The sequence below is a fragment of the Aegilops tauschii genome, chromosome 4, assembly GCF_002575655.3.
Source record: "Aegilops tauschii subsp. strangulata cultivar AL8/78 chromosome 4, Aet v6.0, whole genome shotgun sequence".
Taxonomy (NCBI): Eukaryota; Viridiplantae; Streptophyta; class Magnoliopsida; order Poales; family Poaceae; genus Aegilops; species Aegilops tauschii.
Genome location: NC_053038.3, coordinates 185,640,028 through 185,666,666, shown reverse-complemented (window position 1 = coordinate 185,666,666; position 26,639 = coordinate 185,640,028).

Sequence of the window (26,639 nt, the reverse complement as noted above, 5' to 3'; positions counted from 1 at the left end):
TCATTACCACTGGGCCACCCCGCGCGTCGCCACTTGGTTGGTCACCTCATCACCACTCGGCTGCCTGGCAGCCCCCGCGCCTCGCCACTCGGTTGGTGACCTCATTACCTCTCGGCCGCCCCGCGCGTCGCCACTCGGTTGGTCACCTCATCACCACTCGGTGCATGTCGCCACTCGGTTTGGTCACCTCATCACCACTGGTCCGCCCCGCGCGTCGCTACTCGGTTGGTAACCTCATCACCACTTGGGTGCCCCCGCGCGTCGCCACTCGGTTGGTCACCTCATTACCACTCGGCCGCCCCGCGCGTCATCACTCCGTTGGTCACCTCGTCACCACTCGGCCGCCCCGCGCGTCATCACTCCGTTGGTCACCTCATCACCACTAGGCCGCCCCGCGCGTCGCTGCTCGGTTGGTCACCTCATTGCCACTCGGCTGCCCGGCTACCCCCGCCCGTCGCCAGTCGGTTGGTCACCTCATCAGCACTTGGCTGCCTCACGCGTCGCCACTCGGTTGGTCACCTCATCACCACTCAGCGTGCGTCGCACTCGGTTGGTCACCTCATCACCACTGGGCCGCCCCGCGCGTCGCTACTCGGTTGGTCACCTCATCACCTCTCGGCCGCCCCGTGCGCCGCCACTCGGTTTGCCACCTCATCACCCCTCGGCTGCCCCGCGCGTCGCTACTTGGTTGATCACCTCATCACCACTCAGCCGCCCCGCGCGTCGCTACTCGGTTGGTCACCTCATCCCCACTCGGCGCGCGTCGCCACTCGGTTGGTCATCTCATCACCACTCGGGCGCCCCGCGCGTCGCTATTTGGTTGGTCACCTCATCACCACTCGGCTGCCCCCGCGCATCGCTACTCGGTTGGTCACCTCATCACCACTCGGCCGCCCCACGCGTCGCTACTCGGTTGGTCACCTCATCACCACTCGGCCGCCCCGCGCGTCGCTACTCGGTTGGTCACCTCATCACCAGTCGGCCGCCACGCGCGTCGCTACTCGGTAGGTCACATCATCACCACTCGGCCGCCTCGCGCGTCGCTACTCGGTTGGTCACATCATCACCACTTGGGTGCCCCCACGCGTCGCCACTCGGTTGGTCACCTCATCACCCCTCGGCTGCCCCGCACGTCGCTACTCGATTGGTCACCTCATCTCCACTCGGTTGCCCCAGTGCGTCGCCACCCGGTTGGTCACCTCCACTCGGTTGGTCACCTCATCACCACTCGGTCGCCCTGCGCATCACCTCATCACCACTCGGTCGCCCTGCGCATCACCTCATCACCAGTCGGCCGCAACGCGCGTCACCTCATCACCACTCGGCCGTCCCGCGCGTCGCCACTCGGTTGGTCACCTCATCACCAGTCGGCTGCCCCGGTGCGTCGCTACTCGGCTAGTCAGCTCATCACCACTCGGCGCGCATCGCCACTCGGTTGGTTACCTCATCACCACTCGGCGCGCATCGCCACTCGGTTGGTCACCTCATCATCACTCGGCCGCCCCGCGCGTCGCTACTTGGTTGGTCACCTCATCACCACTCGGCTGCCACCACGCGTCGCTACTCGGTTGGTCACTTCATCACAACTCGGCCGCCCCACGCGTCGCCACTCGGTTGGTCACCTCATCACCACTCGGCCGCCCCGCGCGTCGCCACTCGGTTGGTCACCTCATCACCACTCGGCGCGCGTCGCCACTCGGTTGGTCAACTCATCACCACTTGGCCGCCCCGCGCATCGCCACTCGGTTGGTCACCCCATCACCACTCGGCTTCCCGGCTGCCCCCGCGAGTCGCCACTCGGTTGGTCACCTCATCACCGGTGGGCCGCCCCGCACGTCGCCACTCGGTTGGTCACCTCATCACCACTCGGATTCCCGGCAACCCCCGCGTGTCGCCACACGGTTGGTCACCTCATCAGCACTCGGCCGCCCCGCGCGTCGCTACTCGGTTGGTCACCTGATCACCACTTGGGTGCCCCCGCGCATCACCACTCGGTTGGTCACCTCATCACCACTCGGCCGCCCCGCGTGTCAGCTCATCACTACTCGGCCACCCCGCGCGTCGCCACTCGGTTCGTCACGTCATCACCACTGGGCCGCCCCGCGCGTCGCTGCTCGGTTTGTCACCTCATCACCACTCGGCTGCCCGGCTACCCCCGCGCGCCGCCACTCGGTTGGTCGCCTCATCACCACTCGGCCGCCCCGCGCGTCGCCACTCAGTTGGTCACCTCATTACCACTGGGCCGCCCCGCGCGTCGCTACTTGGTTGGTCACCTCATCACCACTCGGCTGCCTGGCAGCCCCCGTGCGTCGCCACTCGGTTGGTCACCTCATTACCTCTCGGCTGCCCCGCGCGTCGCCACTCGGTTTGTCACCTCATCACCACTCGGTGCATGTCGCCACTCGGTTTGGTCACCTCATCAGCACGGGTCCGCCCCGCGCGTCGCTACTCGGTTGGTAACCTCATCACCACTTGGGTGCCCCCGCGCGCCGCCACTCGGTTGGTCACCTCATTACCACTCGGCCGCCCCGCGCGTCATCACTCCGTTGGTCACCTAGTCACCACTCGGCCGCCCCGCGCGTCATCACTCCGTTGGTCACTTCATCACCACTAGGCCGCCCCGCGCGTCGCTGCTCGGTTGGTCACCACATTGCCACTCGGCTGCCCGGCTACCCCCGCCCGTCGCCAGTCGGTTGGTCACCTCATCAGCACTTGGCTGCCTCGCGCGTCGCCACTCGGTTGGTCACCTCATCACCACTCAGGGTGCGTCGCTACTCGGTTGGTCACCTCATCACCACTAGGCCGCCCCGCGCGTCGCTACTCGGTTGGTCACCTCATCACCTCTCGGCCGCCCCGTGCGTCGCCACTCGGTTTGCCACCTCATCACCACTCGGCTGCCCCGCGCGTCGCTACTTGGTTGATCACCTCATCACCACTCAGCTGCCCCGCGCGTCGCTACTCGGTTGGTCACCTCATCCCCACTCGGCGCGCGTCGCCACTTGGGTGGTCATCTCATCACCACTCGGGCGCCCCGCGTGTCGCTATTTGGTTGGTCACCTCATCACCACTCGGCTGCCCCCGCGCGTCGCTATTTGGTTGGTCACCTCATCACCACTCGGCTGCCCCCGTGCGTCGCGTCCCGGTTGGTCACCTCCACTCGGTTGGTCACCTCATCACCACTCGGTCGCCCTGCGCATCACCTCATCACCACTCGGGCGCCCCGCGCGTCGCTATTTGGTTGGTCACCTCATCACCACTCGGCCGCCCCGCGTGGCAGCTCATCACTACTCGGCAACCCCGCGCGTCGCAACTCGGTTCGTCACGTCATCACCACTGGGCCGCCCCGCGCGTCGCTGCTCGGTTTGTCACCTCATCACCACTCGGCTGCCCGGCTACCCCCGCGCGCCGCCACTCGGTTGGTCGCCTCATCACCACTCGGCCGCCCCGCGCGTCGCCACTCAGTTGGTCACCTCATTACCACTGGGCCGCCCCGCGCGTCGCCCCTTGGTTGGTCACCTCATCACCACTCGGCTGCCTGGCAGCCCCCGCGCGTCGCCACTCGGTTGGTCACCTCATTACCTCTCGGCTGCCCCGCGCGTCGCCACTCGGTTTGTCACCTCATCACCACTCGGTGCATGTCGCCACTCGGTTTGGTCACCTCATCAGCACGGGTCCGCCCCGCGCGTCGCTACTCGGTTGGTAACCTCATCACCACTTGGGTGCCCCCGCGCGCCGCCACTCGGTTGGTCACCTCATTACCACTCGGCCGCCCCGCGCGTCATCACTCCGTTGGTCACCTAGTCACCACTCGGCCGCCCCGCGCGTCATCACTCCGTTGGTCACTTCATCACCACTAGGCCGCCCCGCGCGTCGCTGCTCGGTTGGTCACCACATTGCCACTCGGCTGCCCGGCTACCCCCGCCCGTCGCCAGTCGGTTGGTCACCTCATCAGCACTTGGCTGCCTCGCGCGTCGCCACTCGGTTGGTCACCTCATCACCACTCAGGGTGCGTCGCTACTCGGTTGGTCACCTCATCACCACTGGGCCGCCCCGCGCGTCGCTACTCGGTTGGTCACCTCATCACCTCTCGGCCGCCCCGTGCGTCGCCACTCGGTTTGCCACCTCATCACCACTCGGCTGCCCCGCGCGTCGCTACTTGGTTGATCACCTCATCACCACTCAGCTGCCCCGCGCGTCGCTACTCGGTTGGTCACCTCATCCCCACTCGGCGCGCGTCGCCACTCGGTTGGTCATCTCATCACCACTCGGGCGCCCCGCGTGTCGCTATTTGGTTGGTCACCTCATCACCACTCGGCTGCCCCCGCGCGTCGCTATTTGGTTGGTCACCTCATCACCACTCGGCTGCCCCCGTGCGTCGCGTCCCGGTTGGTCACCTCCACTCGGTTGGTCACCTCATCACCACTCGGTCGCCCTGCGCATCACCTCATCACCACTCGGGCGCCCCGCGCGTCGCTATTTGGTTGGTCACCTCATCACCACTCGGCTGCCCCCGTGCGTCGCCACCCGGTTGGTCACCCTCACTCGGTTGGTCACCTCATCACCACTCGGTCGCCCTGCGCATCACCTCATCACCACTCGGTCGCCCTGCGCATCACCTCATCACCAGTCGGCCGCAACGCGCGTCACCTCATCACCACTCGGCCGTCCCGCGCGTCGCCACTCGGTTGGTCACCTCATCACCACTCGGCCGCCCCGCGCGTCGTTACTCGGTTGGTCACCTCATCACCAGTCGGCTGCCCCGGTGCGTCGCTACTCGGCTAGTCAGCTCATCACCACTCGGCGCGCGTCGCCACTCGGTTGGTCACCTCATCACCACTCGGCCGCCACGCGCGTTGCTACTCGATTGGTCACCTCCACTCGGTTGGTCACCTCATCACCACTCGGTCACCCCGCGCATCACCTCATCACCACTCGGCCGCCCCGCGCGTCGCCACTCGCTTGGTCACCTCATCACCACTCGGCCACCCCGCGCGTCGCCACTCGGTTGGTCACCTCATCACCACTCGGCGCGCGTCGCCAGTCGGTTTGTCACCTCATCCCCACTAAGCCACCCCGCGCGTCGCCACTCGGTTGGTCACCTCATCGCCACTCGGCTTCCCGGCTGCCCCCGCGTGTCTCCACTCGGTTGGTCACCTCATCACCACTTGGCCACCCCGCGCGTCGCCACTCGGTTGGTCACCGCATCACCACTCGACTTTCCGGCTGCCCCCGCATGTTGCCACTCGTTTGGTCACCTCATCACCACTCGGCCGCCCCGCGCGTCGCCACTCGGTTGGTCACCTCATTACCACTCGGCCGCCCCGCGCGTCACCTCATCACCACTCGGCCGCCACTCGGTTGGTCACTTCATCACCACTCGGCCGCCCCTCGCGTCGCCATTTGGTTGGTCAGCACATCACCACTCGGCCGCCCCTCGCGTCGCCATTTGGTTGGTTACCTCATCACCACTCGGCTGCCCCCGCACGTCGACATTCGGTTGGTCACATCATCACCACTAGGCCACCCCGTGCGTTGCTGCTGGGTTGGTCACCTCATCACCACTCGGCTGCCCGGCTACCCCCGTGTGTCGCCACTCAGTTTGCCACCTCATCACCACTTTGCTGCCCCGCGCGTCGCTACTCGGTTGATCACCTCATCACCACTCGGCTGCCCCTGTGCGTCGCTACTCGGTTAGTTACCTCATCACCACTCGGCGCGCATCGCCACTCGGTTGGTCACCCCATCACCACTCGGCTTCCCGGCTGCCCCCGCGTGTCGCTACTCGGTTGGTTACCTCATCACCACTCGGCTGCCCCCGCACGTCGACATTCGGTTGGTGACCTCATCACCACTGGGCCACCCCGCGCGTTGCTGCTCGGTTGGTCTCCTCATCACCACTCGGCTGCCCGGCTACCCCCGCGTGTCGCCACTCAGTTTGCCACCTCATCACCAATTTGCTGCCCCGCGCGTCGCTCCTCGGTTGATCACCTCATCACCACTCGGCTGCCCCTGTGCGTCGCTACTCGGTTGATTACCTCATCACCACTCGGCGCGCATCGCCACTCGGTTGGTCACCTCATCATCACTCGGCCGCCCCGCGCGTCGCTACTTGGTTGGTCACCTCATCACCACTCGGCTGCCGCCACGCGTCGCTACTCGGTTGGTCACTTTATGACAACTCGGCCGCCCCACGCGTCGCCACTCGGTTGGTCACCTCATCACAACTCGGCCACCCCGCGCATCACCTCATCACCACTCAGCCGCCCCGCGCGTCGCCACTCGGTTGGTCACCTCATCACCACTCGGCGTGCGTCGCCACTCGGTTGGTCAACTAATCACCACTGGGCCGCCCCGCGCGTCGCCACTCGGTTGGTCACCCCATCACCACTCGTCTTCCCGGCTGCCCCCGCATGTCGCCACTTGGTTGGTCACCTCATCACCAGTGGGCCGCCCCGCACGTCGCCACTCGGTTGGTCACCTCATCACCACTCGGATTCCCGGTAACCCCCGCGTGTCGCCACCCGGTTGGTCACCTCATCACCACTCGGCCGCCCCGCGCGTCGCTACTCGGTTGGTCACCTGATCACCACTTGGGTGCCCCCGCGCATCGCCACTCGGTTGGTCACCTCATCACCACTCGGCCGCCCCGCGTGTCAGCTCATCACTACTCGGCCACCCCGCGCGTCGCCACTCGGTTCGTCACGTCATCACCACTGGGCCGCCCCGCGCGTCGCTGCTCGGTTTGTCACCTCATCACCACTCGGCTGCCCGGCTACCCCCGCGCGGCGCCACTCGGTTGGTCACCTCATCACCACTCCGCCGCCCCGCGCGTCGCCACTCAGTTGGTCACCTCATTACCACTGGGCCGCCCCGCGCGTCGCTACTTGGTTGGTCACCTCATCACCACTCGGCTGCCTGGCAGCCCCCTCGCGTCGCCACTCGGTTGGTCACCTCATTACCTCTCGGCCGCCCCGCGCGTCGCCACTCGGTTGGTCACCTCATCACCACTCGGTGCATGTCGCCACTCGGTTTGGTCACCTCATCAGCACGGGTCCGCCCCGCGCGTCGCTACTCGGTTGGTAACCTCATCACCACTTGGGTGCCCCCGCGCGTCGCCACTCGGTTGGTCACCTCATGACCACTCGGCCGCCCCGCGCGTCATCACTCCGTTGGTCACCTCGTCACCACTCGGCCGCCCCGCGCGTCATCACTCCGTTGGTCACTTCATCACCACTAGGCCGCCCCGCGCGTCGCTGCTCGGTTGGTCACCTCATTGCCACTCGGCTGCCCGGCTACCCCCGCCCGTTTCCAGTCGGTTGGTCACCTCATCAGCACTTGGCTGCCTTGCGCGTCGCCACTCGGTTGGTCACCTCATCACCACTCGGGGTGCATCGCTACTCGGTTGGTCACCTCATCACCACTGGGCCGCCCCGCGCGTCGCTACTCGGTCGGTCACCTCATCACCTCTCGGCCGCCCCGTGCGTCGCCACTCGGTTTGCCACCTCATCACCACTCGGCTGCCCCGCGCGTCGCTACTTGGTTGATCACCTCATCTCCACTCAGCTGCCCCGCGCGTCGCTACTCGGTTGGTCACCTCATCCCCACTCGGCGCGCGTCGCCACTCGGTTGGTCATCTCATCACCACTCGGGCGCCCCGCGTGTCGCTATTTGGTTGGTCACCTCATCACCACTCGGCTGCCCCCGCGCGTCGCTATTTGGTTGGTCACCTCATCACCACTCGGCTACCCCCGTGCGTCGCGTCCCGGTTGGTCACCTCCACTCGGTTGGTCACCTCATCACCACTCGGTCGCCCTGCGCATCACCTCATCACCACTCGGTCGCCCTGCGCATCACCTCATCACCACTCGGGCGCCCCGCGCGTCGCTATTTGGTTGGTCACCTCATCACCACTCGGCTGCCCCCGTGCGTCGCCACCCGGTTGGTCACCTCCACTCGGTTGGTCACCTCATCACCACTCGGTCGCCCTGCGCATCACCTCATCACCACTCGGTCGCCCTGCGCATCACCTCATCACCAGTCGGCCGCAACGCGCGTCACCTCATCACCACTCGGCCGTCCCGCGCATCGCCACTCGGTTGGTCACCTCATCACCACTCGGCCGCCCCGCGCGTCGTTACTCGGTTGGTCACCTCATCACCAGTCGGCTGCCCCGGTGCGTCGCTACTCGGCTAGTCAGCTCATCACCACTCGGCGCGCGTCGCCACTCGGTTGGTCACCTCATCACCAGTCGGCCGCCACGCGCGTCGCTACTCGATTGGTCACCTCCACTCGGTTGGTCACCTCATCACCACTCGGTCACCCCGCGCATCACCTCATCACCACTCGGCCGCCCCGCGCGTCGCCACTCGCTTGGTCACCTCATCACCACTCGGCCACCCCGCACGTCGCCACTCGGTTGGTCACCTCATCACCACTCGGCGCGCGTCGCCAGTCGGTTTGTCACCTCATCCCCACTAAGCCACCCCGCGCGTCGCCACTCGTTTGGTCACCTCATCGCCACTCGGCTTCCCGGCTGCCCCCGCGTGTCTCCACTCGGTTGGTCACCTCATCACCACTTGGCCACCCCGCGCGTCGCCACTCGGTTGGTCACCGCATCACCACTCGACTTTCCGGCTGCCCCCGCATGTTGCCACTCGTTTGGTCACCTCATCACCACTCGGCCGCCCCGCGCGTCGCCACTCGGTTGGTCACCTCATTACCACTCGGCCGCCCCGCGCGTCACCTTATCACCACTCGGCCGCCACTCGGTTGGTCACTTCATCACCACTCGGCCGCCCCTCGCGTCGCCATTTGGTTGGTCAGCACATCACCACTCGGCCGCCCCTCGCGTCGCCATTTGGTTGGTTACCTCATCACCACTCGGCTGCCCCCACACGTCGACATTCGGTTGGTCACCTCATCACCACTAGGCCACCCCGTGCGTTGCTGCTCGGTTGGTCACCTCATCACCACTCGGCTGCCCGGCTACCCCCGTGTGTCGCCACTCAGTTTGCCACCCCATCACCACTTTGCTGCCCCGCGCGTCGCTACTCGGTTGATCACCTCATCACCACTCGGCTGCCCCTGTGCGTCGCTACTCGGTTGGTTACCTCATCACCACTCGGCGCGCATCGCCACTCGGTTGGTCACCTCATCATCACTCGGCCGCCCCGCGCGGCGCTACTTGGTTGGTCACCTCATCACCACTCAGCTGCCGCCACGTGTCGCTACTCGGTTGGTCACTTCATCACAACTCGGCCGCCCCACGCGTCGCCACTCGGTTGGTCACCTCATCACCACTCGGCCGCCCCGCGCATCACCTCATCACCACTCGGCTGCCCCGCGCGTCGCCACTCGGTTGGTCACCTCATCACCACTCGGCGCGCGTCGCCACTCGGTTGGTCAACTCATCACCACTGGGCCGCCCCGCGCGTCGCCACTCGGTTGGTCACCCCATCACCACTCGGCTTCCCGGCTGCCCCCGCGTGTCGCTACTCGGTTGGTTACCTCATCACCACTCGGCTGCCCCCACACGTCGACATTCGGTTGGTGACCTCATCACCACTGGGCCACCCCGCGCGTTGCTGCTCGGTTGGTCTCCTCATCACCACTCGGCTGCCCGGCTACCCCCGCGTGTCGCCACTCAGTTTGCCACCTCATCACCACTTTGCTGCCCCGCGCGTCGCTACTCGGTTGGTCACCTCATTACCACTCGGCCGTCCCGCGCGTCATCACTCCGTTGGTCACCTCGTCACCACTCGGCCGCCCCGCGCGTCATCACTCCGTTGGTCACCTCATCACCACTAGGCCGCCCCGCGCGTCGCTGCTCGGTTGGTGACCTCATTGCCACTCGGCTGCCCGGCTACCCCCGCCCGTCGCCAGTCGGTTGGTCACCTCATCAGCACTTGGCTGCCTCACGCGTCGCCACTCGGTTGGTCACCTCATCACCACTCAGGGTGCGTCGCCACTCGGTTGGTCACCTCATCACCACTGGGCCGCCCCGCGCGTCGCTACTCGGTTGGTCACCTCATCACCTCTCGGCCGCCCCGTGCGTCGCCACTCGGTTTGCCACCTCATCACCACTCGGCCGCCACGCGCGTCGCTACTCGGTAGGTCACATCATAACCACTCGGCCGCCCCGCGGGTCGCTACTCGGTTGGTCACATCATCACCACTTGGGTGCCCCCACGCGTCGCCACTCGGTTGGTCACCTCATCACCCCTCGGCTGCCCTGCGCGTCGCTACTCGATTGGTCACCTCATCTCCACTCGGTTGCCCCCGTGCGTCGCCACCCGGTTGGTCACCTCCACTCGGTTGGTCACCTCATCACCACTCGGTCGCCCTGCGCATCACCTCATCACCACTCGGTCGCCCTGCGCATCACCTCATCACCAGTCGGCCGCAACGCGCGTCACCTCATCACCACTCGGCCGTCCCGCGCGTCGCCACTCGGTTGGTCACCTCATCACCAGTCGGCTGCCCTGGTGCGTCGCTACTCGGCTAGTCAGCTCATCACCACTCGGCGCGCATCGCCACTCGGTTGGTTACCTCATCACCACTCGGCGCGCATCGCCACTCGGTTGGTCACATCATCATCACTCGGCCGCCCCGCGCGTCGCTAGTTGGTTGGTCACCTCATCACCACTCGGCTGCCACCACGCGTCGCTACTCGGTTGGTCACTTCATCACAACTCGGCCGCCCCACGCGTCGCCACTCGGTTGGTCACCTCATCACCACTCGGCCGCCCCGCGTGTCGCCACTCGGTTGGTCACCTCATCACCACTCGGCGCGCGTCGCCACTCGGTTGGTCAACTCATCACCACTTGGCCGCCCCGCGCATCGCCACTCGGTTGGTCACCCCATCACCACTCGTCTTCCCGGCTGCCCCCGCGAGTCGCCACTCGGTTGGTCACCTCATCACCGGTGGGCCGCCCCGCACGTCGCCACTCGGTTGGTCACCTCATCACCACTCGGATTCCCGGCAACCCCCGCGTGTCGCCACACGGTTGGTCACCTCATCACGACTCGGCGCGCGTCGCCACTTGGTTGGTCACCACATCACCACTCCGCTGCCCCGTGCGTCGCTGCTCGATTGGTCACCTCATCTCCACTCGGTTGGTCACGTCATTTACCACTCGGTCGCCCTGCGCATCACCTCATCACCACTCGGCCGCCCCGCACGTCGCCACTCTGTTGGTCACCTCATCACCACTCGGCAGCCCCGCGCGTAGCTACTCGGTTGGTCACCTCATCACCACTCGCGCGCGCGTTGCCACTCAGTTGGTCACCTCATCACCACTCGGCCGTCCCGCGCGTCGCGACTCGGTTGGTCACCTCATGACCACTCGGCTGCCCCCGCAGGTCGCCACTCGGTTGGTCAGCTCATCACCACTCGGCCGCCCCTCGCGTCGCCACTCGGTTGGTCAGCTCATCACAACTCGGCCGCCCCGCGCGTCGCTACTCGGTTGGTCACCTCATCACCAGTCGGCCCAGGTCGCCACTCGGTTCGTCACCTCATCACCACTCGGCCGCCCCGCGCGTCGCTACTCGGTTGCTCACCTCATCACCACTCGGCGGCCCCCGCGCATCCCCGCTCGGTTCGTCACCTCATCACCACTCGGTCGCCCCGCGCGTCGCCACTCGGTTGGTCACATCGTCACCACTCGGCCGCCCCGCGCGTCATTACTCGGTTGGTCACCTCATCACCAATTGGGTGCCCCCGCGCGTCGCCCCTCGGTTGGTCACCTCATCACCACTCGGCCGCCCCGCGCGTCGTCACACGGTTGGTCACCTCATCACCACTGGGCCGCCCCGCGCGTCGCTGCTCAGTTGGTCACCTCATCACCACTCGGCTGCCCGGCTACCCCCGCGCGACGCCACTCGGTTTGCCACCTCATCGCCACTCGGCCGCCCTGCGCATCGCTACTCGGTTGATCTCCTCATCACCACTCGGCTGTTCCTGTGCGTCGCTACTGGGTTGGTTACCTCATTACCACTAGCGTGCGTCGCCACTCAGTTGGTCACGTCATCACCACTCGGCGTGTGTCGCCACTCGGTTGGTCACCTCATCACCACTGGGCCGCCCCGCGCGTCGCTGCTCGGTTGGTCACCTCATCCCCACTAGGCTGCCCCGCTACCCCCGCGCGTCGCCACTCGGTTGGTCACCTCATCACCACTCGGCCGCCCCGCGTGTCGCCACTCGGTTGGTCACCTCATCACCGCTCGGCGTGCGTCGCCACTCAGTTGGTCACCTCATCACCACTTGGCCGCCCCGCGCGTCGCTACTTGGTCACCACTCGGCTGCTCGGCTGCCCCCGCGCGTCGTCACTCGGTTAGTCACCTTATCACCTCTCGGCCGCCCCGTGCGTCGCCACTCGGTTGGTCACCGCATCACCACTCGACTTCCCGGCTGCCCCCGCGTGTCGCCTCTCGTTTGGTCACCTCATCACCACTCGGCCGCCCCGCGCGTCGCCAATCAGTTGGTCACCTCATTACCACACGGCCGACCCGCGCGTCACCTCATCACCACTCGGCCGCCCCCCGCGTCGCCATTTGGTTGGTCACCACATGACCACTCGGCCGCCCCGCACTTCGCTACTCGGTTGGTCACCTCATCACCACTCGACCACCCCGGGCGCCGCCACTCGGTTGGTCACTTCATCACCTTCGGCCGCACCCTCGCGTCGCTACTCGGTTAGTCACCTCATCACGACTCGGCGCGCGTCGCCACTTGGTTGGTCACCACATCACCACTCCGCTGCCCCGTGCGTCGCTGCTCGATTGGTCACCTCATCGCCACTCGGTTGGTGAGCTCATCACAACTCGGCCGCCCCGCGCGTCGCTATTCGGTTGGTCACCTCATCAACAGTCGGCGCAGGTCGCCACCCGGTTGGTCACCTCATCACCACTCGGCCGCCCCGCGCGTCGCTACTCGGTTGCTCACGTCATCACCACTCGGCGGCCCCCGCGCATCCCCGCTCGGTTCGTCACCTCATCACCACTCGGTCGCCCCGCGCGTCGCCACTCGGTTGGTCACATCATCACCACTCGGCCGCCCCGCGCGTCATTACTCGGTTGGTCACCTCATCACCACTTGGGTGCCCCCGCGCGTCGCCCCTCGGTTGGTCACCTCATCACCACTCGGCCGCCCCGCGCGTCGTCACACGGTTGGTCACCTCATCACCACTGGGCCGCCCCGCGCGTCGCTGCTCAGTTGGTCACCTCATCACCACTCGGCTGCCCCTGTGCGTCGCTACTGGGTTGGTTACCTCATTACCACTCGCGTGCGTCACCACTCGGTTGGTCACGTCATCACGACTCGGCGTGTGTCGCCACTCGGTTGGTCACCTCATCACCACTGGGCCGCCCCGCGCGTCGCTGCTCGGTTGGTCAGCTCATCACCACTAGGCTGCCCCGCTACCCCCGCGCGTCACCTCAACACCGCTCGGCGTGCGTCGCCACTCAGTTGGTCACCTCATCACCACTTGGCCGCCCCGCGCGTCGCTACTTGGTCACCACTCGGCTGCTCGGCTGCCCCCGCGCGTCGTCACTCGGTTGGTCACCTTATCACCTCTCGGCCGCCCCGTGCGTCGCCACTCGGTTGGTCACCTCATCACCATTCGGTGCGTGTCGCCACTCGGTTGGTCACCTCATCGCCACTCGGCTTCCCGGCTGCCCCCGCGTGTCTCCACTCGGTTGGTCACCTCATTACCACTAGGCCACCCCGCGCGTCGACACTCGGTTGGTCACCGCATCACCACTCGACTTCCCGGCTGCCCCCGCGTGTCGCCACTCGTTTGGTCACCTCATCACCACTCGGCCGCCCCGCGCGTCGCCACTAAGTTGGTCACCTCATTACCACTCGGGCGACCCGCGCGTCACCTCATCACCACTCGGCCGCCCCTCGCGTCGCCATTTGGTTGGTCACCACATGACCACTCGGCCGCCCGCACTTCGCTACTCGGTTGGTCACCTCATCACCACTCGACCACCCCGGGCGCCGCAACTCGGTTGGTCACTTCATCACCACTCGGTCGCCCCGCGCGTCGCTACTCGGTTGGTCACCTCATCACCACTCGGCCGCCCCGCGCGTCGCTACTTGGTTGGTCACCTCATCACACTCGGCCGCCCCGCGCGTCACTACTCGGTTGGTCACATCATCACCACTTGGGTGCCCCCACGGGTCGCCACTCGGTTGGTCACCTCATCACCACTCGGCCGCCCCGCGCGTCGCTACTTGATTGGTCACCTCATCTCCACTCGGTTGCCCCAGTGCGTCGCCGCCCGGTTGGTCACCTCATCACCACTCGGCCGCCCCGCGCGTCGCTATTCGATTGGTCACCTCATCTCCACTAGGTTGCCGCCGTTCATCGCCACCCGGTTGGTCACCTCCACTCGGTTGGTCACCTCATCACCAGTCGCCTGCCCCGGTGCGTCGCTACTTGGCTAGTCAGCTCATCACCACTCGGCGCGTGTCGCCACTTGGTTGGTCACCTCATCACCACTCGGCCGCCACGCGCGTCGCTACTCGATTGGTCACCTCCACTCGGTTGGTCACCTCATCACCACTCGGCCACCCCGCGCGTCGCCACTCGGTTGGTCACCTCATCAACACTTGGCGCGCGTCGCCACTCGGTTGGTCACCTCATCCCCACTAAGCCGCCCCGCGCGTCGCCACTCGGTTGGTCACCTCATCGCCACTCGGCTTCCCGGCTGCCCCCGCGTGTCTCCACTCGGTTGGTCACCTCATCACCACTAGGCCACCCCGCGCGTCGCCACTCGGTTGGTCACCGCATCACCACTCGACTTCCCGGCGGCCCCCGCGTGTCGCCACTCGTTTGGTCACCTCATCACCACTCGGCCGCCCCGCGCGTCGCCACTCAGTTGGTCACCTCATTACCACTCGGCCGACCCGCCCGTCACCTCATCACCACTCGGCCGCCCCTCGCGTCGCCATTTGGTTGGTCACCACATGACCACTCGGCCGCCCCGCACTTCGCTACTCGGTTGGTCACCTCATCACCACTCGACCACCCCGGGGGCCGCCACTCGGTTGGTCACTTCATCACCACTCGGCCGCCCCCTCGCGTCGCTACTCGGTTGGTCACCTCATCACGACTCGGCGCGCGTCGCCACTCGGTTGGTCACCACATCACCACTCCGCCGCCCCGTGCGTCGCTGCTCGATTGGTCACCTCATCTCCACTCGGTTGGTCACGTCATTTACCACTCGGTTGCCCTGCGCATCACCTCATCACCACTCGGCCGCCAAGCGCGTTGCCACTCGGTTGGTCACCTCATCACCACTCGGCCGCCCCGCGTGTTGCCACTCGATTGGTCACCTCATCACCACTCGGCCGCCCCGCACGTCGCCACTCTGTTGGTCACCTCATCACCACTCGGCTGCCCCGCGCGTACCTACTCGGTTGGTCACCTCATCACCACTCGCGCGCGCGTTGCCACTCAGTTGGTCACCTCATCACCACTCGGCCGTCCCGCGCGTCGCTACTCGGTTGGTCACCTCATGACCACTCGGCTGCCCCCGCAGGTCGCCACTCGGTTGGTCAGCTCATCACCACTCGGCCGCCCCGCGCGTCACCTCATCACCACTCGGCCGCCCCTCGCGTCACCACTCGGTTGGTCAGCTCATCAGAACTCGGCCGCCCCGCGCTTCGCTACTCGGTTGGTCACCTCATCACCAGTCGGCGCATGTCGCCACACGGTTGGTCACCTCATCACCACTCGGCCGCCCCGCGCGTCGCTACTCGGTTGCTCACCTCATCACCACTCGGCGGCCCCCGCGCATGCCCGCTCGGTTCGTCACCTCATCACTACTCGGTCGCCCCGCGCGTCGCCACTCGGTTGGTCACATCATCACCACTCGGCCGCCCCGCGCGTCATTACTCGGTTGGTCACCTCATCACCACTTGGGTGCCCCCGCGCGTCACCCCTCGGTTGGTCACCTCATCACCACTCGGCCGCCCCGCGCGTCGTCACACGGTTGGTCACCTCATCACCACTGGGCCGCCCCGCGTGTCGCTGCTTAGTTGGTCACCTCATCACCACTTGGCTGCCCGGCTACCCCCGCGCGACGCCCCTCGGTTTGCCACCTCATCACCACTCGACTGCCCTGCGCATCGCTACTCGGTTGATCACCTCATCACCACTCGGCTGCCCCTGTGCGTCGCTACTGGGTTGGTTACCTCATTACCACTCGCGTGCGTCGCCACTCGGTTGGTTACCTCATCACCACTGGGCCGCCCCGCGTGTCGCTGCTTAGTTGGTCACCTCATCACCACTTGGCTGCCCGGCTACCCCCGCGCGACGCCCCTCGGTTTGCCACCTCATCACCACTCGACTGCCCTGCGCATCGCTACTCGGTTGATCACCTCATCACCACTCGGCTGCCCCTGTGCGTCGCTACTGGGTTGGTTACCTCATTACCACTCGCGTGCGTCGCCACTCGGTTGGTCACGTCATCACCACTCGGCGTGTGTCGCCACTCGGTGGGTCACCTCATCACCACTGGGCCGCCCCGCGCGTCGCTGCTCGGTTGGTCACCTCATCACCACTAGGCTGCCCGGCTACCCCGCGCGTCGCCACTCGGTTGGTCACCTCATCACCACTCGGCTGCCCCGCGTGTCGCCACTCGGTTGGTCACCTCATCACCGCTCGGCGTGCGTCGCCACTCAGTTGGTCACCTCATCACCACTTGGCCGCCCCGCGCGTCGCTTCTTGGTCACCACTCGGCTGCTCGGCTGCCCCCGCGCGTCGTCACTCGGTTGGTCACCTTATCACCTCTCGGCCGCCCCGTGCGTCGCCACTCGGTTGGTCACCTCATCACCATTCGGTGCGTGTCGCCCCTCGGTTGGTCACCTCATCGCCACTCGGCTTCCCGGCTGCCCCCGCGTGTCTCCACTCGGTTGGTCACCTCATTACCACTAGGCCACCCCGCGCGTCGCCACTCGGTTGGTCACCGCATCACCACTCGACTTCCCGGCAGCCCCCGCGTGTCGCCACTCGTTTGGTCACCTCATCACCACTCGGCCGCCCCGCGCGACGCCACTCAGTTGATCACCTCATTACCACTCGGCCGACCCGCGCGTCACCTCATCACCACTCGGCCGCCCCTCGCGTCGCCATTTGGTTGGTCACCACATGACCACTCGGCCGCCCCGCACTTCGCTACTCGGTTGGTCACCTCATCACCACTCGACCACCCCGGGCGCCGCCACTCGGTTGGTCACTTCATCACCACTCGGCCGCCCCCTCGCGTCGCTACTCGGTTGGTCACCTCATCACGACTCGGCGCGCGTCGCCACTCGGTTGGTCACCACATCACCACTCGCGCGCGCGTTGCCACTCGGTTGGTGACCTCATCACCACTCGGCCGTCCCGCGCGTCGCTACTCGGTTGCTCACCTCATGACCACTCGGCTGCCCCCGCAGGTCGCCACTCGGTTGGTCAGCTCATCACCACTCGGCCGCCCCGCGCGTCACCTCATCACCACTCGGCCGCCCCTCGCGTCGCCACTCGGTTGGTCAGCTCATCACAACTCGGTCGCCCCGCGCGTCGCTACTCGGTTGGTCACCTCATCACCAGTCGGCGCAGGTCGCCACTCGGTTGGTCACCTCATCACCACTCGGCCGCCCCGCGCGTCGCTACTCGGTTGCTCACCTCATCACCACTCGGCGGCCCCCGCGCATCCCCGCTCGGTTCGTCACCTCATCACCACTCGGTCGCCCCGCGTGTCGCCACTCGGTTGGTCACATCATCACCACTCGGCCGCCCTGCGCGTCATTACTCGGTTGGTCACCTCATCACCACTTGGGTGCCCCCGCGCGTCGCCCCTCGGTTGGTCACCTCATCACCACTCGGCCGCCCCGCGCGTCGTCACACGGTTGGTCACCTCATCACCACTGGGCCGCCCCGCGCGTCGCTGCTTAGTTGGTCACCACATCACCACTCGGCTGCCCGGCTACCCCCGCGCGACGCCACTCGGTTTGCCACCTCATCACCACTCGGCTGCCTGCGCATCGCTACTCGGTTGATCACCTCATCACCACTCGGCTGCCCCTGTGGGTCGCTACTGGGTTGGTTACCTCATTACCACTCGCGTGCGTCGCCACTCGGTTGGTCACGTCATCACCACTCGGCGTGTGTCGCCACTCGGTTGGTCACCTCATCACCACTGGGCCGCCCCGCGCGTCGCTGCTCGGTTGGTCACCTCATCACCACTAGGCTGCCGGGCTACCCCCGCGCGTCGCCACTCGGTTGGTCACCTCATCACCACTCGGCCGTCCCGCGTGTCGCCACTCGGTTGGTCACCTCATCACCGCTCGGCGTGCGTCGCCACTCAGTTGGTCACCTCATCACCACTTGGCCGCCCCGCGCATCGCTACTTGGTCACCACTCGGCTGCTCGGCTGCCCCCGCGCGTCGTCACTCGGTTGGTCACCTTATCACCTCTCGGCCGCCCCGTGCGTCGCCACTCGGTTGGTCACCTCATCACCATTCGGTGCGTGTCGCCACTCGGTTGGTCACCTCATCGCCACTCGGCTTCCCGGCTGCCCCCGCGTGTCTCCACTCGGTTGGTCACCTCATTACCACTAGGCCACCCCGCGCGTCGCCACTCGGTTGGTCACCGCATCACCACTCGACTTCCCGGCAGCCCCCGCGTGTCGCCACTCGGTTGGTCACTACATCACCACTCGCGCGCGCGTTGCCACTCGGTTGGTCACCTCATCACCACTCGGCCGCCCCGCGCGTCGCTACTTGATTGGTCACCTCATCTCCACTCGGTTGCCCCCGTGCGTCGCCGCCCGGTTGGTCACCTCATCACCACTCGGCCGCCCCGCGCGTCGCTATTCGATTGGTCACCTCATCTCCACTAGGTTGCCGCCGTTCATCGCCACCCGGTTGGTCACCTCCACTCGGTTGGTCACCTCATCACCAGTCGCCTGCCCCGGTGCGTCGCTACTTGGCTAGTCAGCTCATCACCACTCGGCGCGTGTCGCCACTTGGTTGGTCACCTCATCACCACTCGGCCGCCACGCGCGTCGCTACTCGATTGGTCACCTCCACTCGGTTGGTCACCTCATCACCACTCGGCCACCCCGCGCGTCGCCACTCGGTTGGTCACCTCATCAACACTTGGCGCGCGTCGCCACTCGGTTGGTCACCTCATCCCCACTAAGCCGCCCCGCGCGTCGCCACTCGGTTGGTCACCTCATCGCCACTCGGCTTCCCGGCTGCCCCCGCGTGTCTCCACTCGGTTGGTCACCTCATCACCACTAGGCCACCCCGCGCGTCGCCACTCGGTTGGTCACCGCATCACCACTCGACTTCCCGGCGGCCCCCGCGTGTCGCCACTCGTTTGGTCACCTCATCACCACTCGGCCGCCCCGCGCGTCGCCACTCAGTTGGTCACCTCATTACCACTCGGCCGACCCGCCCGTCACCTCATCACCACTCGGCCGCCCCTCGCGTCGCCATTTGGTTGGTCACCACATGACCACTCGGCCGCCCCGCACTTCGCTACTCGGTTGGTCACCTCATCACCACTCGACCACCCCGGGGGCCGCCACTCGGTTGGTCACTTCATCACCACTCGGCCGCCCCCTCGCGTCGCTACTCGGTTGGTCACCTCATCACGACTCGGCGCGCGTCGCCACTCGGTTGGTCACCACATCACCACTCCGCCGCCCCGTGCGTCGCTGCTCGATTGGTCACCTCATCTCCACTCGGTTGGTCACGTCATTTACCACTCGGTTGCCCTGCGCATCACCTCATCACCACTCGGCCGCCAAGCGCGTTGCCACTCGGTTGGTCACCTCATCACCACTCGGCCGCCCCGCGTGTTGCCACTCGATTGGTCACCTCATCACCACTCGGCCGCCCCGCACGTCGCCACTCTGTTGGTCACCTCATCACCACTCGGCTGCCCCGCGCGTACCTACTCGGTTGGTCACCTCATCACCACTCGCGCGCGCGTTGCCACTCAGTTGGTCACCTCATCACCACTCGGCCGTCCCGCGCGTCGCTACTCGGTTGGTCACCTCATGACCACTCGGCTGCCCCCGCAGGTCGCCACTCGGTTGGTCAGCTCATCACCACTCGGCCGCCCCGCGCGTCACCTCATCACCACTCGGCCGCCCCTCGCGTCACCACTCGGTTGGTCAGCTCATCAGAACTCGGCCGCCCCGCGCTTCGCTACTCGGTTGGTCACCTCATCACCAGTCGGCGCATGTCGCCACACGGTTGGTCACCTCATCACCACTCGGCCGCCCCGCGCGTCGCTACTCGGTTGCTCACCTCATCACCACTCGGCGGCCCCCGCGCATGCCCGCTCGGTTCGTCACCTCATCACTACTCGGTCGCCCCGCGCGTCGCCACTCGGTTGGTCACATCATCACCACTCGGCCGCCCCGCGCGTCATTACTCGGTTGGTCACCTCATCACCACTTGGGTGCCCCCGCGCGTCACCCCTCGGTTGGTCACCTCATCACCACTCGGCCGCCCCGCGCGTCGTCACACGGTTGGTCACCTCATCACCACTGGGCCGCCCCGCGTGTCGCTGCTTAGTTGGTCACCTCATCACCACTTGGCTGCCCGGCTACCCCCGCGCGACGCCCCTCGGTTTGCCACCTCATCACCACTCGACTGCCCTGCGCATCGCTACTCGGTTGATCACCTCATCACCACTCGGCTGCCCCTGTGCGTCGCTACTGGGTTGGTTACCTCATTACCACTCGCGTGCGTCGCCACTCGGTTGGTTACCTCATCACCACTGGGCCGCCCCGCGTGTCGCTGCTTAGTTGGTCACCTCATCACCACTTGGCTGCCCGGCTACCCCCGCGCGACGCCCCTCGGTTTGCCACCTCATCACCACTCGACTGCCCTGCGCATCGCTACTCGGTTGATCACCTCATCACCACTCGGCTGCCCCTGTGCGTCGCTACTGGGTTGGTTACCTCATTACCACTCGCGTGCGTCGCCACTCGGTTGGTCACGTCATCACCACTCGGCGTGTGTCGCCACTCGGTGGGTCACCTCATCACCACTGGGCCGCCCCGCGCGTCGCTGCTCGGTTGGTCACCTCATCACCACTAGGCTGCCCGGCTACCCCGCGCGTCGCCACTCGGTTGGTCACCTCATCACCACTCGGCTGCCCCGCGTGTCGCCACTCGGTTGGTCACCTCATCACCGCTCGGCGTGCGTCGCCACTCAGTTGGTCACCTCATCACCACTTGGCCGCCCCGCGCGTCGCTTCTTGGTCACCACTCGGCTGCTCGGCTGCCCCCGCGCGTCGTCACTCGGTTGGTCACCTTATCACCTCTCGGCCGCCCCGTGCGTCGCCACTCGGTTGGTCACCTCATCACCATTCGGTGCGTGTCGCCACTCGGTTGGTCACCTCATCGCCACTCGGCTTCCCGGCTGCCCCCGCGTGTCTCCACTCGGTTGGTCACCTCATTACCACTAGGCCACCCCGCGCGTCGCCACTCGGTTGGTCACCGCATCACCACTCGACTTCCCGGCAGCCCCCGCGTGTCGCCACTCGTTTGGTCACCTCATCACCACTCGGCCGCCCCGCGCGACGCCACTCAGTTGATCACCTCATTACCACTCGGCCGACCCGCGCGTCACCTCATCACCACTCGGCCGCCCCTCGCGTCGCCATTTGGTTGGTCACCACATGACCACTCGGCCGCCCCGCACTTCGCTACTCGGTTGGTCACCTCATCACCACTCGACCACCCCGGGCGCCGCCACTCGGTTGGTCACTTCATCACCACTCGGCCGCCCCCTCGCGTCGCTACTCGGTTGGTCACCTCATCACGACTCGGCGCGCGTCGCCACTCGGTTGGTCACCACATCACCACTCGCGCGCGCGTTGCCACTCGGTTGGTCACCTCATCACCACTCGGCTGTCCCGCGCGTCGCTACTCGGTTGCTCACCTCATGACCACTCGGCTGCCCCCGCAGGTCGCCACTCGGTTGGTCAGCTCATCACCACTCGGCCGCCCCGCGCGTCACCTCATCACCACTCGGCCGCCCCTCGCGTCGCCACTCGGTTGGTCAGCTCATCACAACTCGGTCGCCCCGCGCGTCGCTACTCGGTTGGTCACCTCATCACCAGTCGGCGCAGGTCGCCACTCGGTTGGTCACCTCATCACCACTCGGCCGCCCCGCGCGTCGCTACTCGGTTGCTCACCTCATCACCACTCGGCGGCCCCCGCGCATCCCCGCTCGGTTCGTCACCTCATCACCACTCGGTCGCCCCGCGTGTCGCCACTCGGTTGGTCACATCATCACCACTCGGCCGCCCTGCGCGTGTCATTACTCGGTTGGTCACCTCATCACCACTTGGGTGCCCCCGCGCGTCGCCCCTCGGTTGGTCACCTCATCACCACTCGGCCGCCCCGCGCGTCGTCACACGGTTGGTCACCTCATCACCACTGGGCCGCCCCGCGCGTCGCTGCTTAGTTGGTCACCACATCACCACTCGGCTGCCCGGCTACCCCCGCGCGACGCCACTCGGTTTGCCACCTCATCACCACTCGGCTGCCTGCGCATCGCTACTCGGTTGATCACCTCATCACCACTCGGCTGCCCCTGTGGGTCGCTACTGGGTTGGTTACCTCATTACCACTCGCGTGCGTCGCCACTCGGTTGGTCACGTCATCACCACTCGGCGTGTGTCGCCACTCGGTTGGTCACCTCATCACCACTGGGCCGCCCCGCGCGTCGCTGCTCGGTTGGTCACCTCATCACCACTAGGCTGCCGGGCTACCCCCGCGCGTCGCCACTCGGTTGGTCACCTCATCACCACTCGGCCGTCCCGCGTGTCGCCACTCGGTTGGTCACCTCATCACCGCTCGGCGTGCGTCGCCACTCAGTTGGTCACCTCATCACCACTTGGCCGCCCCGCGCATCGCTACTTGGTCACCACTCGGCTGCTCGGCTGCCCCCGCGCGTCGTCACTCGGTTGGTCACCTTATCACCTCTCGGCCGCCCCGTGCGTCGCCACTCGGTTGGTCACCTCATCACCATTCGGTGCGTGTCGCCACTCGGTTGGTCACCTCATCGCCACTCGGCTTCCCGGCTGCCCCCGCGTGTCTCCACTCGGTTGGTCACCTCATTACCACTAGGCCACCCCGCGCGTCGCCACTCGGTTGGTCACCGCATCACCACTCGACTTCCCGGCAGCCCCCGCGTGTCGCCACTCGGTTGGTCACCACATCACCACTCGCGCGCGCGTTGCCACTCGGTTGGTCACCTCATCACCACTCGGCCGCCCCGCGCGTCGCTACTTGATTGGTCACCTCATCTCCACTCGGTTGCCCCCGTGCGTCGCCGCCCGGTTGGTCACCTCATCACCACTCGGCCGCCCCGCGCGTCGCTATTCGATTGGTCACCTCATCTCCACTAGGTTGCCGCCGTTCATCGCCACCCGGTTGGTCACCTCCACTCGGTTGGTCACCTCATCACCAGTCGCCTGCCCCGGTGCGTCGCTACTTGGCTAGTCAGCTCATCACCACTCGGCGCGTGTCGCCACTTGGTTGGTCACCTCATCACCACTCGGCCGCCACGCGCGTCGCTACTCGATTGGTCACCTCCACTCGGTTGGTCACCTCATCACCACTCGGCCACCCCGCGCGTCGCCACTCGGTTGGTCACCTCATCAACACTTGGCGCGCGTCGCCACTCGGTTGGTCACCTCATCCCCACTAAGCCGCCCCGCGCGTCGCCACTCGGTTGGTCACCTCATCGCCACTCGGCTTCCCGGCTGCCCCCGCGTGTCTCCACTCGGTTGGTCACCTCATCACCACTAGGCCACCCGCGCGTCGCCACTCGGTTGGTCACCGCATCACCACTCGACTTCCCGGCGGCCCCCGCGTGTCGCCACTCGTTTGGTCACCTCATCACCACTCGGCCGCCCCGCGCGTCGCCACTCAGTTGGTCACCTCATTACCACTCGGCCGACCCGCCCGTCACCTCATCACCACTCGGCCGCCCCTCGCGTCGCCATTTGGTTGGTCACCACATGACCACTCGGCCGCCCCGCACTTCGCTACTCGGTTGGTCACCTCATCACCACTCGACCACCCCGGGGGCCGCCACTCGGTTGGTCACTTCATCACCACTCGGCCGCCCCCTCGCGTCGCTACTCGGTTGGTCACCTCATCACGACTCGGCGCGCGTCGCCACTCGGTTGGTCACCACATCACCACTCCGCCGCCCCGTGCGTCGCTGCTCGATTGGTCACCTCATCTCCACTCGGTTGGTCACGTCATTTACCACTCGGTTGCCCTGCGCATCACCTCATCACCACTCGGCTGCCACGCGCGTTGCCACTCGGTTGGTCACCTCATCACCACTCGGCCGCCCCGCGTGTTGCCACTCGATTGGTCACCTCATCACCACTCGGCCGCCCCGCACGTCGCCACTCTGTTGGTCACCTCATCACCACTCGGCTGCCCCGCGCGTACCTACTCGGTTGGTCACCTCATCACCACTCGCGCGCGCGTTGCCACTCAGTTGGTCACCTCATCACCACTCGGCCGTCCCGCGCGTCGCTACTCGGTTGGTCACCTCATGACCACTCGGCTGCCCCCGCAGGTCGCCACTCGGTTGGTCAGCTCATCACCACTCGGCCGCCCCGCGCGTCACCTCATCACCACTCGGCCGCCCCTCGCGTCACCACTCGGTTGGTCAGCTCATCAGAACTCGGCCGCCCCGCGCTTCGCTACTCGGTTGGTCACCTCATCACCAGTCGGCGCATGTCGCCACACGGTTGGTCACCTCATCACCACTCGGCCGCCCCGCGCGTCGCTACTCGGTTGCTCACCTCATCACCACTCGGCGGCCCCCGCGCATGCCCGCTCGGTTCGTCACCTCATCACTATTCGGTCGCCCCGCGCGTCGCCACTCGGTTGGTCACATCATCACCACTCGGCCGCCCCGCGCGTCATTACTCGGTTGGTCACCTCATCACCACTTGGGTGCCCCCGTGCGTCACCCCTCGGTTGGTCACCTCATCACCACTCGGCCGCCCCGCGCGTCGTCACACGGTTGGTCACCTCATCACCACTGGGCCGCCCCGCGTGTCGCTGCTTAGTTGGTCACCTCATCACCACTTGGCTGCCCGGCTACCCCCGCGCGACGCCCCTCGGTTTGCCACCTCATCACCACTCGACTGCCCTGCGCATCGCTACTCGGTTGATCACCTCATCACCACTCGGCTGCCCCTGTGCGTCGCTACTGGGTTGGTTACCTCATTACCACTCGCGTGCGTCGCCACTCGGTTGGTTACCTCATCACCACTGGGCCGCCCCGCGTGTCGCTGCTTAGTTGGTCACCTCATCACCACTTGGCTGCCCGGCTACCCCCGCGCGACGCCCCTCGGTTTGCCACCTCATCACCACTCGACTGCCCTGCGCATCGCTACTCGGTTGATCACCTCATCACCACTCGGCTGCCCCTGTGCGTCGCTACTGGGTTGGTTACCTCATTACCACTCGCGTGCGTCGCCACTCGGTTGGTCACGTCATCACCACTCGGCGTGTGTCGCCACTCGGTGGGTCACCTCATCACCACTGGGCCGCCCCGCGCGTCGCTGCTCGGTTGGTCACCTCATCACCACTAGGCTGCCCGGCTACCCCGCGCGTCGCCACTCGGTTGGTCACCTCATCACCACTCGGCTGCCCCGCGTGTCGCCACTCGGTTGGTCACCTCATCACCGCTCGGCGTGCGTCGCCACTCAGTTGGTCACCTCATCACCACTTGGCCGCCCCGCGCGTCGCTTCTTGGTCACCACTCGGCTGCTCGGCTGCCCCCGCGCGTCGTCACTCGGTTGGTCACCTTATCACCTCTCGGCCGCCCCGTGCGTCGCCACTCGGTTGGTCACCTCATCACCATTCGGTGCGTGTCGCCACTCGGTTGGTCACCTCATCGCCACTCGGCTTCCCGGCTGCCCCCGCGTGTCTCCACTCGGTTGGTCACCTCATTACCACTAGGCCACCCCGCGCGTCGCCACTCGGTTGGTCACCGCATCACCACTCGACTTCCCGGCAGCCCCCGCGTGTCGCCACTCGTTTGGTCACCTCATCACCACTCGGCCGCCCCGCGCGACGCCACTCAGTTGATCACCTCATTACCACTCGGCCGACCCGCGCGTCACCTCATCACCACTCGGCCGCCCCTCGCGTCGCCATTTGGTTGGTCACCACATGACCACTCGGCCGCCCCGCACTTCGCTACTCGGTTGGTCACCTCATCACCACTCGACCACCCCGGGCGCCGCCACTCGGTTGGTCACTTCATCACCACTCGGCCGCCCCCTCGCGTCGCTACTCGGTTGGTCACCTCATCACGACTCGGCGCGCGTCGCCACTCGGTTGGTCACCACATCACCACTCGCGCGCGCGTTGCCACTCGGTTGGTCACCTCATCACCACTCGGCCGTCCCGCGCGTCGCTACTCGGTTGCTCACCTCATGACCACTCGGCTGCCCCCGCAGGTCGCCACTCGGTTGGTCAGCTCATCACCACTCGGCCGCCCCGCGCGTCACCTCATCACCACTCGGCCGCCCCTCGCGTCGCCACTCGGTTGGTCAGCTCATCACAACTCGGTCGCCCC